The sequence below is a fragment of the Glycine max genome, chromosome 11 (assembly GCF_000004515.6).
Source record: "Glycine max cultivar Williams 82 chromosome 11, Glycine_max_v4.0, whole genome shotgun sequence".
In the NCBI taxonomy this organism is placed as follows: Eukaryota; Viridiplantae; Streptophyta; class Magnoliopsida; order Fabales; family Fabaceae; genus Glycine; species Glycine max.
In genome coordinates this window covers 20061895-20075619 of record NC_038247.2, presented here as the reverse complement: position 1 = coordinate 20075619, position 13725 = coordinate 20061895, and positions in this window count along the sequence as shown.

The following is a 13725-nucleotide window of genomic DNA, read 5'->3' as shown; positions in this document are numbered from 1 at the left end:
TCGATTTAGTCACTCAAGTGTTCTCCAATAGCAATGGTGGCATTTCTGGTGCTCTCTAGAGCTCCTCTTCTGGTTGCTCTATTAGGATTCTTGAGCGTCAGACAAAAAGGAACAGAAAATGTTTTGTAAAGCTGCTCATCGTTAAAAGTTCCTATATATAGCGAGGAAACTGATGACCTAAATTTTATTCTTATTTTTATTTATTTATTTAAAGAAAAACCAAAAGGAACAGGTTGTTACAATCAGAATACTAAATATTACCATTTCAAAGTTGTTAATAGAAGAAGAAGAAATTGCACTCACATGCTTTAGAATAATGAAAGGGTGTGGATGGATAGTGAGGAAGAAATCAAGTAGCTTATGAATTCCTTTTACAAGCAACTTTTTGTTGAAGGAGATGATCAACATGAGTGGATTGATACTCCATATACTTTTCCAGTGATGGATTCCTCTGAAGTTGGTAGATTGAATGTTATGTTGACTTTGGAGGAGGTTAAAATACCTTTACTTTATATGAAGCCTTGGAAATCTCCTGGGCCATCGGCTACCGGCGAGCTTCTACCAAAACTCTTGGGACAAGATTGGGAGGGATTTGTTTGAAGTTTCTCTCTTTTAGTGAATCCTTAAGATATTTGTTTGATTCCTAAAGTGGAAAACAAGAATTCATCAATTAGTTCAGACCTATTTCTCTGTGTAATACTATGTATAAAATTCTTACTAAGGCAATTGTGAATTGATTGAAGTCTATCATTTCGTTGATTATACCCCCCAACATATCGGGTTTATCCTTTTTCACAGTATTCATGAGAATGTGGTGTTCACGTAGGAGATGATGCATAGTATGAGGCATCTTTAGAGAAGGTGTGGTTACTTTATTATTAAAGTTGATCCCTCTAAGGCTTATGATTGAATGCGATGGTCCTTTATTGATAAAAATCTTGAAGAATTTGGTATCCCTTTGGCTCATAAGAATATTATAATGAGTTGCCTCTCTTGATAAGAGAACACTTAGGATCATCCTGAAAACAAGTATAAAAAGAAAGGAACTTGACCCTAACCGCAACCTGCCAATAGAACCAAAGTTATCACAATGAGCATGACCCTAACCGCGACTTGCTGGCAGAACCAACACCATCAAGTTCTTAACCCAAGAATAAAGAAAAAACTCTCAAAATAGAGAAACTCTCAATTTCATCAATGTTCAAATTCTGCCTTTGGAGCGTACAAGAGTTCCCTATTTATAGGCTAATCTTGAAATGCTATAATAAATTCCCACTAATATGCATTTACCAAATGCATTTATAATTGCATGTCACTAAATGACAATAAACATGAAAGTAAATTTTCACTAGCCACAAAATGACCTGGAGCATACTAGAAAACATTTAGTAAGGCTAAGAGAAAATGAAAAGTCACCAGAAAATTAAGCCAAAAAACTACTACAAAAATTACAAATAAAATGACAGAAATTGGACTTAGTTATTATCTAATCGACCCAATATTAATAGTCCATCCAAATTGATTAACTCAGCCCAAGAATGCTTCTTGTCTTGTAAATTGGGCTTTCCAAAGTGATTCTTCAAGTTGGCCTCAAAGCATCTTCATCAATTTGTAGGAAAGTAACCCAATTAGGTGCAACCCTTAATTCACATTGGTTTTCTTTCTCTTTGATCTTTAGAATCAGGCCTTGCAATTCTTGCTTCATCCTCTTAGTCTTAGACCTTTTCATAGGACCTTCAATCCTATGTAAAGGATCATTAGACGGGTTGGTTGCACATCTATCATCTCCTCTGTTCAAACTAATGAGCTCTGGAAAGGTAATAGATCCAATTATTTCTCTCTTGGCTCAGGCTTAAGACAAGGAGATCCCCTGTTGCCTTATCTTTTTGTGTTGGGAATGGATAAGCTTTCTCACATGATCTCTAAAGCAATTGAGGATGGAGTGTGGAAGCCTTTAAATATTGGGAGAAATGGTCCTGGAGTTTCTCACCTCATTTTTGCAGATGACCTTATTTTGTGTGGCCAAGCCAATATAAACCAAATGGAGTGCCTTAATCTGATTTGTGACATTTCAGGTTAGGTTGTTAGTGAGGAGAAAACTCTTTTTTTTCTTAAGGAATATTTCTACTCATATGAAGAAGCAATTGGTCAGAGCTAGTAGTTTTTTGGATGTTTCTTCCATGGGATCTTATTTAGGAATTTCTCTTTTAGGTAAGTCTCCAAAGGGATTTCCATCCTCTTCTTGATAAGGTGAAGACCAAGCTTGTCGGTTGGCAAGCGAAGCAATTGTCCATGGTAGGTAGAATAACTCTTTACAGGACTGTTATTCAATCTTTACCTGTTTATTCTAAAGTTGTGTTAAATGAGATTGAGAAAATTGAGAGGTCTTTTATTTGGGATTATCAGATTGAGAAAAGAAGATATCATGTTATATGATGGAAAAGGATGAAAAGATCGAAGCATAATAGGGGTATAAGTATTAGGAGCTTGGAGGAAATGAATAAGGCCTCTCTTATGAAGTTGGGGTGGAATCGTTAAAATGGTGATCAAAATCTCTGGTGTCAAGTTTTGATTGTTAAGAATAATAGGGGGAGTTTAGATAATGATGTTATTCAAGCTAAGACTCATAATTCGGCTTTGTGAAAACCAATTGCTAACATATGGAATCTTTTAATTGAAGGAGAGTTTTGGGCTATGGGAAATGGTCTCTTTGTTGATATTTGGAATCATATGTAGATTGAGCCAAACTTGAAGCTGAAGGGTTTTAAATCTTCATGTTCCAGATCAACTTAAAGGGTTAAAGTGGGTCAACTTGTTGATACCAATGAGGATTGAAATATGCCCTTTATATCTGATTTTTCTCTCAAAGGAATTGTGAGAAAGATTGCATCTATTCTCCCTCTTTTTGTTTTAGGAAGAGTTGATACTAGAATGTGGGCAGGCACTAAACAATTAGAAAATTGCAAAAATGAAGCCATTCATTTTGAACAACAAAGAGTACAACAAGTGTTTATAACATATTGGAAAATTGTCACACTCTTAAGGCTGAAGAAAGTTGGAAAAAGATGAGAAAAATAAAGGCTCTTGAAAGAATGTGAGAGTTTATTTGGAAGATAAAGCATGACAGATTAATCACTAATTAGAAAATTGTGAAATGGGGAATTGTAGATCCCTTTTGCCACTATTTTCAAGGTATTTAAGACTCCACTTTACATGTCACGAGGGTTTCCCTTTGGCGTTGCAAGTTTGACACCATTTTGTGGAATCGAGTCACAAATTCCAATTCTTCACTTATGATTTGCAACAATGGGTTAGTGAAAAATTTGTGCATAGCTATGGATAAATCAAATTTGGAGTCTTGGATTTCTGTTTGGACTCATGGTTGTTACTTTTTGTGGTATTGGAGGAATAATGTGTCCATAATGACTCATTTGTAGTTGTGATTAAGCCATGGAAATTCATTGCTCATCAAACTGTCATTTATGGGAGGGAGCATAAGAATCTGACTCATTTTGTTGATAAGCACTAAGATTAGATTCCCATAAAGTGGGAACCTTCCTTATTGAGATAAACGACTCTAAATACAAATGGTTTGGTTCAGGGTCAGAATTTGATTGTTGGGTGTGGGGTATTTTGAGGGATGTTGCAGGGAATTGGAGAGGTGGTTTTGCTAAGAAGATTGGGAGTTGCTTGCTTTTGTAGCTGAGCTTTGGGGGTTGTATGAAGAGTTAAAGCTTGCATTTAGTAAAGGTATATCTTGTTTGGAAGTGCATGTTGATTCAAAATCTATGGTGGATAGCATAAAGGGAGGTAAGAATGGTTGTGTTGTAGGTCTGAGGCTTATTAAAGGAATTCAACAACTTTTGGCTCAGGAGTGGACAATTAAACTTGTTAGTATCTTCAAGGAGGCTAACAAGTGTGTAGATGCTATTGCTAATGAAGCATGTGAGATGGAGGAGGATCTGATGATTTTTAGCAATCTCCGGCCTTTCTAAGGCAGTTGCTTGTACTAGACAGTATGGGAAGTGTGATTCCCAAACTTATTTTTGTGTAGTTGTTTCTTTTCGGGCCTTTGGGCCCTTTTATTAAAAAACAGAAATCCTAAAATATTTTGGGACTAAAAAATAATAACCCCTAGGAGATTCTAGATATGTATAAATTCATTAAATATGATAAACAACTAATTGTAATTCTACATATCTAACTAATAGCAACCAGTACACAAAACAATAAGTCAAATATAACATATGATATGAACATATATATATTTTACAACAAAAAAATATTAATTATGCACTTCGTGATTAACAAAGTAAACAAATAGAATAGTCAAGAGTGTGTATGACATCAAAGAGTCAGTTGTAAATTGTTGTCAACTTACACTTTAATATATAATTATAATTGTATAACATAATAAATATGGAATAATAGAAAATTAGGAAGACTTTAATTTACTTTTTGCAGAAACTTTGGCTTTGCCTTGTTGATTTATGCATTTCCTTGAGTCCTATTACCCAATTCTCAATGGCACCTTGTTCTACGATATTTTTTTTTAAAAAAAAAATAAGAATTCACACAAGTAGGACTTAACTTTTTTTGGTTTTCATTATAATTAAGTTCCCCCCTCCCCCAAAACCAAAACATGTTTGTCCCTGGTAGTCACCCTGCCATTGCTCATCGACAAAATGAGAGGAAGAAAAAGAGTGCAGAAGAGAGTGCCAAAGTGGGGGAGAAGGAGGGGGATATGGCCAATATAAAAAAGGAATGAACGATGGCCAAACCTAATTTGATATGAATAAACAAAGAAAGAAGAAATAGAAGATGTTGTTTACTAAAAATTAATTTGCAAATATCATGAATTTAAAATGAATAAATGGAAGAAAGAAGAAAAGATGTTAACTTTAGCACCCAAGATAAGAAAAAAAAAAGTGATGGCTTGGCCATCACTTTTATTTTAAAAAATTAAAATTTTATCCTTGAATGACAACCTAACTGTCACTTTCATTAAAAATATTTTACTAAAAAACTATTTTGAAGCGACGGCTTGTCACTAATAATTTAAAAACATTTTTTTAGAAATTGTCAATGTATTTTTTGGTGGGGTCATGGCTGTCGAAAATTACCCTCCACTTTTCGGTCAATTTCTTGGAGTGTAATCTAATAACCTACGCAATTTTCTCAAATAATTATTGTCACTCATAAAATTCACCAATTAATGCAGCCAAAGGTTTAACTCAACTCCAATTTAATTCCAAAACATCAAGGCTATTTCAAAAGACTAAAATTGTCTCAACAAAAAAACTTGGTTTTTTATTTTTCTTCCAAAATAAATAAATAAACATAAAAAATTTAGAACATTCACGAGAAGAATCAAATGTGTAACCTAACCATAATAAAAATGAGGCATACCAAAAAACAACACGAGAACTTATGCTATACAACATCATGTTTTATATATAGCACAAGGATCCCTACATTTTTTATCGTCTTCAAAATTGAAATGGGTTGTTTCAGATCTGTTACAAACCATGGAAACCCAACGATTTTCTGTCATTTTTTATGCCAAACAAAATGTTTCAAATACCCAAAATTATAGATTTCTTGTTGATCTTTAATTTTATTTTTGATTAAAAACATTTGAAACACGTACAATACCCATACATCTATTTTCTACTCTTTCTTCGTCCCTAAATTGGGTTGTCATTGTCACCACTCATCAAAATGACATCCTTCTCCAGTAGCCACAACTGTTAATCGCAAAAAAAAGCTTGGTTAAAACATCATATACACACATAACTCAAACCACATAGATGGGAGAAATGGGGGATTTGCACTCGAACTCGATGACACACCATAGATACGAAAAATGGGAGCAATGTAGTTAAAGGATCTGCACTCAGGTCACCTAAATCTATTTGTCGTCATCGTTGCATAGGTCTTATACGACTTGTGAATTGATTCTTGGATTTTTTGGATGAACCATAATTATTCATTAATGTTAATGTTAACAATTTAGTTATAATTAATTTTAAAAAGAAATGACTAAATTGAAATTTGAATTTTTTTCACGAAATCCTTATATGATTTCAATAATAAAGTGTCTTCAATATATTGGTCCATGGGGATGGTTTATATTAAAAAGGAATATGAGTGATGGCCAAACCAAATTTGAAACGAATAAACGAAAGAGAGAAGAAATTAAAGACATCACATACTAAATTAACTTGCAAATATCATAAATTTAAAATGAATAAATGGAAGAAAGATGAGAAAATGTTATCCTTGAACAACAACCTAACTATCACTTTCATTAAAAATATTTTATTAAATTTTTCTTTGTAGTGGTGGCTTGTTACTTATAATTAAAAAAATTGTTCAAAAAATGTCGATGTATTTTGTGATGGCACCATGCTTGGCAGAAAATCGTCCTTTACTTTTGGACCAATTTCTTGTAGTGCAATCTAATAATATACACAATTTTTTTAGATAATTTTTGTTGTTTATAGAATTCATATTGAATTAAAAAAACATTTCATAAATTAAAAAATATTACATAACATCAAAACTAATGAGTGTAGCCAAAGGTTTAACTCAACTCCAACATAATCCCAAAATATCAAGGCTATTTCAAAAGGAATAATAGACTAAAATAGTTTCTACAAATTTATGTACAAATATTTAGGGGTTGTCATATTGAATTAAGCCTACTATCAAGCACATAGATAACTAATACAAAATTGTAGCTTTTTTTTTGTCATGTGTGTTAGAGACCAATCTTGCTTGCGCATTGCATGGCTATCGTGCACTAGCTCAAGAAAATTTTGCACATGAAGGGAATTGAACAAAAGTTCTCCTAAATAGATCGTTCTCTTATATGTGAATGCAACGGAACCTTACACCATTACGTCAACCCTATGAGTTATATAAAATTGCAACTTAATTGGTGGTTTTAAATTTAAGCATTGATATATAATTGCATTAAATAATCAAACATGAGATTTTTATCATCTATAGTGGTTTCCTAGTTGAGTTGGATTGCTTTTCAATGAGGATACATGTATCCATAAAAATAACATTATATTAAATTGATTTTGAAGATAATTTCACTAGTATCAATCACTTTGGGTTTGTTCTTTGATTCTTTTGATTTTAAAATGAAATGCAATCCGATTCAATTTAATCTTTCCATTTTTATTGAATTGGTTTTCAATTTTCAAAGAAGTAAAGGTGACAAAAATGGGGTGCTCGACCTAGGCCAACCCGAATTTCTTGAGTTTCATTTTTTTTGCCCATTGTGGCTCTTTAGGCAGGGCAAATCAAACCAATTTTTTAAACCTAATTTTATACATAATTTACCTAACAAAAGTAGGGCATTGTTATTCCCACCAAGATTTTTACTCTTCCCACCCAATAATTAGTTTGCAATATTTTAATTTCAAAAATGCCCTTCCACGGAAACATATTTTTATTGTACAATTTATACAACAAAAAATGATTTCCCTCTATGTTATGGGATGTCAATATCGTGCATGATGAAAACCAATTCTTGTTGTACAATATACATAACGAAAATACAATTTTTTTTATGCAAATAAATGGGTCTTCCAAATCATAGCAAAAATACATCTTTGTTATGCATGTTGTTCTGCATTCTTGTTTTACAACACATGATTAATGAATAACACATTTATGATATATTAGAAAAACATTTTACTACAATGCAACGAATATGTGTTGTCATTGTTCAACATGCATAATAGAAACACGGTTTCTTGTATTGTTTAACAAAACTTGTTAACAAATTTAACAGAAATTTTTTTAATATGAATTGTAAACATTTCTAAAACTCATTTAAATGATTTCAACTAGAAGTGAAGAATGTAACATTAATGGTCATAGTTCTAAACTAGTCTAACAATCAATGACCATATTATTCAATGCATCTTTAGTATTGTCTAATATATAGTTATATCTCCTAGTTTGAAATAAAGAATAAAATTCTTCTATGTGGTTCACATATGGAGTTCGTCAAGAATTAAATTCACTTTGCAACAAACCATTATGTTATGCAAAAACCTAAATCCAATAATATAATCCTTTATCAGTTGAAAAACATGGACATAACAAATATCAAATAAAATATCTTATAAAATGTAATCAACAATTAGTAATTACTTGTTTAATGTACATTATATTTGTAGTGGTGAAAAATTCATTGTAGTTGGGATAGTCTCGTTGGGGGTTCACATTCAACTCCTCAATCTCATGGTTCTTATTTAACAGATTTTCCAAAACATAAAATCAGCTTTTGTAACATGCTCAAAAGTATCATCTTTGATCACATTCCCTATAACACTTGACATATATACTTCATCGAAAATAAATGTATTCCATCTTGGACCCATAATGTAAATCCTACAATAAACAATTAACATAAACTTTGGTAAGAAAATCAATAATGTATCATTAAAAACACAATTTTAATATTATATAATTAATTTAATAATTGTAAATATTGTGTCCAAATGCGTAACAAAAACATGATTATGTCATGTAACCCAATTATATAGTGGAATTAGGATTTCATTATGTAACCTAGACACATAATGAAATCACATTAGAGTTATGTATCTTAGCTTAAATACATAACTAAATCAGGATTTCAAATTGTAAATTAAAAATAATCATTTATATTTCAAAGAATAAATATAAAATACATAATATATGAATTTTAATTTTAATTTACAAAATTTCAGGGGGTATTGTTATAAGTTGCTCTTTAAAAAAACATAGAAGATAAAAGTGTTATTTGCTGGAAAAAAATGCATAATGCTCAATTTGGTCCTCAAATTGTATTAATGTCTAATCAGGTCTCCATATTTAAAAAAACTCAAATTAAGTCCTCATGTTTTTATGAATGATTCAATGTTACCCTTTCCGTCAATTTTAACTAATACCGTTAAAAAAACATTTAATGTTGGTGGCCCTCCACCTAACACCTATGACCCCCACCAAAACCCATGCCTCTCTAGCACACCGTACCACCAACACAACACCGACACTCCTTTACCTCACCATCGCCAAACACCCAGATTCATGACACATCAAACCCCAGGGCCAATACCCAGAAACCCAACAACTTCCTTATCTAAACTTGATGGAACCCTAATTTGCGAATCCAATTTTTAGCATCAGCAAATTGAAAAATCTATTTGGGATTCTCTGAAATTGGGGAAAATAAAAAAAAGGAAAAAGCGGAATTAGAAAAGGAGATGGAAAGAACAACACCACAATCTTGGAAGATTGATAAGTTGAGGATGATTCGCCACAAAGAATAGAATTTTTTTATAAGAACCTAAGGTTTCATACAAGAACCAAGAAAGACACTTTCTTAACTGTGTCTAATATGAAAATTCATCAAAAACTGTCAACCAAGTGTTTAAGGAATCTATTTATACCTCATACTAATAACCCTAAATTAGGCCCAAGGTCCAATAACTAATATAATAATTAAAAGACATGAAAATAACAATAAAAGGTCATGGCAGCCCATTACAAGTCCAAAAATAGGCCCAAAACACAATTAAAAATGAAAATAAATCCTATTTTAAAAGTTGACTAAAATTTATGAGTTTCACTTCTTCTTCTCTTTCTTCCATGAGAGAATTTAGTCTCTTGTCAGCCTCTTCTTAATCTTTTACTCCTTACTCTAGTGATTGGTCTATCTATGTTGAGTCCACCCAAGCCAAAACTCTTCCTCCTTGGACAGTCCTCCATCATTCCCTCCTTCTTAGGAAGCATTCTCCCTCGAATTGATGTCAAAGGTACCTACATCACAAAGAGTAAAGTCAATAACATTAAAAGTGTTGCTCACACCATAGTCAAGTGATAAATCAATTTTATATGCATTATCATTTTTGCACTCCAAAACTTTAAAAAGACCATCCCCCCAACTTGAAGTTTAGATTTCCTTTTGGAAGGAAACTTATTCTTCCTCAAGTGAATCCAAACCCATCACCCGGTTTGAAAACCATATTCTTTCTGCCTTTATTGGCATGTCTAGCATATTGTTCAACCTTTTTCTCAATTTGTGCTTTCAACTTCTCATGTAAACTCTTAACAAAGTTGGCATTAGAAAGCCCATCCCTATTCATCATAGTAGAAGTGTTAGGCAAAGATAACAAATTAAAGGGGATCAATGGATTAAAACCGTAAACCACCTCAAAAAGAAAATAAGAAGTAGTAGAGTTTACTATCCTATTATAAGCAAATTTAGCATGGGGTAGGCATTCCTCCCAAGCTTTCAAATTCTTACCTACCAAACACCTTAGAAGTGGAGATAGAGTTTGATTTACAAGAACGACGGGCATAGAACATGGGCTCAAACTTTCTCTAACCCATCCTTTTTTCCATAAAGCTCTCAACTTGTCTTTGGCTCTCTTTTGTCTCTTTCGGATTACTTCTATATGCGGCCTATTTGGTATGGAAACTCCCGACATGAGATCAACTTGATGCTCTATCCCTCTCAAAGGAGCAACCCACGAAGGGGGTCTTTGGGGGAAGACATCCCTAAACTTCTTCAATAATTCTTCCACACCTAGAGGAAAAGAACTAGCAATAGAAGACATAGTAATCATGAGGCCTTAGTAAATACATAGGTTGCCTAGCTAGCATCACTCTCTTCACCTCTTTTTCTCTCATGAACAAGCTCAGTATTTTTCTCTCCTTTTGATTTTCATTTTTTTTTACAGTTTCACTCTTTTTTTATCTCCATTCTTTTCTTTATTTTCTCTCCTTTCATGTTTCTCTATCTTTTTTTTTTTTTTTATCAATTTTGCTTTTCTCTCCTTTTCTCTATTTTTCTCTTTTCACTCTTATTTTTATTTGATCCTCACAAATCTCACTTGGAGACAAAGGTGTGAGGGTTACCTTTTGCCCTTTATGTACAAATGAAAATTTGTTTGTGACACCATTATGGACAACATCCCTATCATACTGCCAAGGCCTTCCAAGTAAGAGCTAACTAGCCTCCATAGGGACAACATCTTATCAATATATTTTCCAATGAAGAAGCATATCAAAACGTGTCTATCTACAACTAGCTCCTTATTCTCACTCAAACATTGTAGTTTGTAAAGCCTAGGGTGAGGGGAAGTTTTCAAAGCAAGCTTTTCAATCAATCTTTGGCTAGCTACATTAGTGCAACTACCCCATTAATAATCAAAGAGCGTATTTTTTTCATGACCATGCACCTAGTATGAAAAATGTTCTCCCTTTGAATTTCATCTCGATCCTTACACACACTATCCATTAATCTCCTAACCATCAAAAGATCACCTTCTAGGGGTTGTACATCACATTCACTTTCACCCTCACTAGAAGAACTAGAAGAGCTAGAAGAAGATGCACTAGTGATATCCCAATTACCCAACACAACCATAGTCCTTTTGTTAAGACATTGAGAGGCAATATGACCCTTTCCCAAACACTTAAAATATTTAATAAAACTCATTTCTGAAGAAGTAAGAGTAGGGTTAAAATTATTTTTACCAAGGGTAACACTTTTTTCATGAGATTTGAATGAAGATCCTCCCTCCTTCTTGAGTGTCTCCTTATCTTTCCAAGTTGAAGAGCCATAGGGGGACATCTTGTATATTTGCTTCCTTTTTATTTGTTGCTCCACCTTGATAGCTTGATGAATGAGATCCTCCAAAGAGGCATATTGGTGTAACTCTACAATGTCTTAGATCTCCTTATTGAGACCATGCAAAAACCTTGCCATAGTGGCCTCTTGAGACTCCTCAATTTGAGCCCCAATCAAGGAAATCTCCATCTCTTTGTAATACTCATTCACACTCCTATTTCCTTGAATTAGTCTTTGGAGCTTGTTGTGAAGGTCTCTCCCATAATAGGATGACACAAATCTCTCTCTCAAAACTCTCTTCATGTCTTGCCAAGTATTAATCAAAGGCCTTCTCATCCTCTCAACATCACTCCTCAATTGGTTCCACTACACTAAGGCTTGTCCCTCAAACTCTAAGGAGGTCAATTTGATTTTTTTTTCTCTTCACTGTAGTTGTAGCAAGCAAAGACTTGCTCAACCTGCATCACCCACTCAAGATACACTTCTGGATCACAAGTCCCTTTAAAAGTAGGGATCTTTACCTTCATTCCCTCAATCCCTTCCTTTCTTTGCCTACCTCCATATCTTCTATGCTTTCTTCTCTCCCTTTACCTCTCATTCCTCTTTCCTCTCTCATCCTCTTCATACCCTTCATCTTCTCCATGAGAAGAATTAGATGATATATTCTCACTTCTTTGCTCTGTATTTTCAATCCTCACATTTAAAACTTCACTACTTTTGTGTATTCTTCTAAAACTCTCCTCATTCTCCTTTCTCATTCTCTCCATCCTTTCTTCATTTTCATAATTCATTTTTCTCATTTGATCACCAAGTTTAATCATCTTTGTCATGAGCCTTGCGGTTTTTGGAAATGGTGGAGTAGCATCTCTGCTTGTAGAAGCCATACCTACAAGGAAAGTTAGTGCACAAGTAATAAATAGAATAGGACCTCACCACTCAACTTAGTGTTTCATTTATGCATTCTTGCCTTTTACCACTCTTGATCCTCTTCAATTCTTAAGCAGAATCTTCAAGCTCAAAATCAAGAAGTATTCAATGTGAAATATGTCTCAAATCAAAACTCAACTCAAGAAGCCAAGAATAGAAATACTCTAAGACAAAACTAAGGAATTTAAAGACAAGCAAAAAAAAAATAACGAAAGGAATACTCAAAAGGAATGCCAAGGATTGAACTATACTAGATGTAAATAACCAACAAGATACAATTTTTTTTGAAATATTGGTATGTGAAAACTAGAAGGACTCTGGATGCAAAACTTTTTATTTTGCATTTTTTGCTTCTTTTTTTTTTTTATCTCTAGACTTGTTTTTGGCACAAAATTCAAATTTGAATGCAAATTTATGATTGGATAGATCCAAATCTAGGCTGTAGCAAAATTTTAACTCCAAATTTGAAAACTGAATTTTTTTTTCTTTTTTTACTTCTTTCTTTCCTTTTTTTTGCACGATTGATAATATATATAAAAAAGAAGATAAAAAGATATTGATGCTAGATAAAGTTCAAAAAAGAAAGATAGACTCAAAGAAATAAAACAAAGGAAGATGAAATAATAATATAGAGTTAAACAAGAGGGAAATAACAAACAAAGGAGAAAACACAAAGGAGAGATAACACATGATTTCAAGAACTGAAGCTCTGGTACCAATTGATGGAACCCTAATTTGTAGATCCAATTTTTAGCATCAGGAAACTGAAAAACCTATTTGGGACTCTCTGAAATTAGGGAAAATAAAAAAGGAAAAAGCGGAATTAGAAAAGAAAATGAAAAGAACAACGCCACAATCTTGGAAGATTGATAAGTTGGGGATGATTCGCCACACAGAATAAAATTCTTTGATAAGAACCTAAGGTTTCATACAATAACCAAGAGAGACACTCTCTTAATTGTGTTTAATATGAAAATTCATCAAGAATGTCAATCAAGTGTTTAAGAAGTCTATTTATACATTATACTAATAACTCTAAATTAGGTCCAAGTCCCAATAACTAATCTAATAATTAAAAGACATGAAAATAACAATAAAAGGTCGTGGTAGCCCATTGCATGTCCAAAAATAGACCCCAAAATATAATTAAAAAC